At 37.7% G+C, this 1965-nt stretch overlaps 1 non-coding gene across 1 annotated transcript; it reads left to right on the top strand.

Moving 5' to 3' along the window:
* Positions 1 to 641: 641 nt before the first annotated feature.
* On the top strand, positions 642 to 714 carry TRNAA-CGC (transfer RNA alanine (anticodon CGC)). Its single transcript has one exon. It is a non-coding gene; the product is annotated as a tRNA-Ala (tRNA).
* Positions 715 to 1965: the final 1251 nt, after the last annotated feature.

Here is a 1965-nt window from a genome sequence, read left to right on the forward strand (position 1 = left end):
TGATCCTTGTTCTAGTCCTTGATTGTTGCTTCATTCTCGAGGACACTCCCCCTATTATTTATGGTACTATTCATGAACCTGACATCCTTTGTTAAAGGCTTCATACGTTCAAAGCGACATACTGTTAACATACGTCAAAGGCTTCATACATTAAAAGTGATACAATTTGAACCTATGCGATGGGTTCAGGCGTTGAAAAGCGACATAGTCTGAACTCGAATCTAGGTTTAATAAAAAGTTTCATAACATTTGGAGGTCATCTAGATCATGAACCAAAGTTAAATTTCCTTATGTGCATTATGGTCATTTTACACCGTTACTTGGTTTAGCTAATTAACCTTATCCAATGATTACCAAATTTCATATAAACTCTTAACATGTCATATTATTCTCAGTATTAAAAATTCATAGGCAGTCGAGTTCATTTAGTGGGTTATATTAATGTTACTTAAATCACAATCAATTTAATAGGTTCGAAGCCTTAATTCACGGCTCTTGGTGTTTTTCTTTCACATTCCTTTAATTCATACTTAGTTTAAGGTTTATACAAAAATCCAAGCAAATTCTAAAAGTAATTCTTAAAAAGAGTCCAAAATGGTTTCTTACCTCATCATGAACGTTCGAGACCTTTATTTTATAAAGGGGGTGTAGCTCATATGGTAGAGCGCTCGCTTCGCATGCGAGAGGCATGGGGTTCAATTCCCTGCACCTCCATTCTTATTTTTTTAAAATTCTAGCCTATCGAACTTGAATCTAGATCCTTTTTCTAGTCTTTGATTGTTGTCTTATTTTCCAAGACACTCTCCTCGTATTTATGGTACTTGTTATGAACCTGAGATCCTGTATTCAAGGCTTCATACATTTCAATTCATATCTAGGTTTAATGCAAGGTTTCTTAGCATTTGGCAATCATGAAGATCATGAACCAATGGTAAATTGTAAATTTCCTTAGGTGCATTATGTTCATTTTACACCGTTACTTGGTTTTGCTAATTAACCTTATCCAATGACCACCAAATTTTTCATATAAGCTCGTAACATATTATATTATGTTCAGTATTAAAAATTCATAGGTAGTAGAGTTCATTTAGTGGGTTATTTTAACATTAATTAAATCCTGAGAAATTTGATAGATTTGGAGCCTTAAATCATGGTTCTAGGTGTTTTTCTTTCACATTCCTTTAATTCATACTTGGATTAAGGTTTATACAAAAATGTTTTCCTTTCACATTCCTTTAATTAATACTTGGATTAAGGTTTATACAAAAATCCAAGTAAATTCTATAAGTACTTCTTAAGAAGAGTTCAAAATGGCTTCTTATCTCATCATGAACGTTCAAGACCTTTATTCTATAAAGGGGGTCTAGCTCATATGGTAGAATGCTCGCTTTACACATGGGTTTGTTTATAATGAGAAATAAAACACAAGAATTTAAAACACAACTTTCAAGACATTTATTTTATCCATACATAAGTAATTTGCGAGGTTTGTCTTCGCCAATCGAACATCGGTTGTGCAGAATCCAAGCTCGTTCGATCACACACGCCGCCTGCACGTGCATGTTCAATAGTATGCGACACAACTGACTTACCTCTACACTAGGCCAAGTCATTGGCCTCCACCTTGCCTCTACTCGGGCCAAGGACTCTCAATGCACAATCGCATCTCATCTTGTCATCTCGATCTCAATCGACATGGCCAACATGTCTTGATACCGTCCTGAGTCTCAGGGTGTCGTTGGCCATCAAAACTCACTTGGTCATGCTATCGAGAATGGGCCCGCGTGTCGCTCATCTCATCGGGACTTGCCGAACATCCATTCATCCAGGTTCTATCGAGGCATTGGCCCTCCCGTGCCCATGCCATGTCACTTACGGATACCGTGTCGGATAGCGGGTGTATGTAGCAATCTCCAACACGCGGGCTAGAACGCAACACCGCACACCCGTGTCGCCCGGTACTGT

This window comes from Cucurbita pepo, chromosome 6 (genome assembly GCF_057944985.1).
Source record: "Cucurbita pepo subsp. pepo isolate OVF chromosome 6, ASM5794498v1, whole genome shotgun sequence".
In the NCBI taxonomy this organism is placed as follows: domain Eukaryota; kingdom Viridiplantae; phylum Streptophyta; class Magnoliopsida; order Cucurbitales; family Cucurbitaceae; genus Cucurbita; species Cucurbita pepo.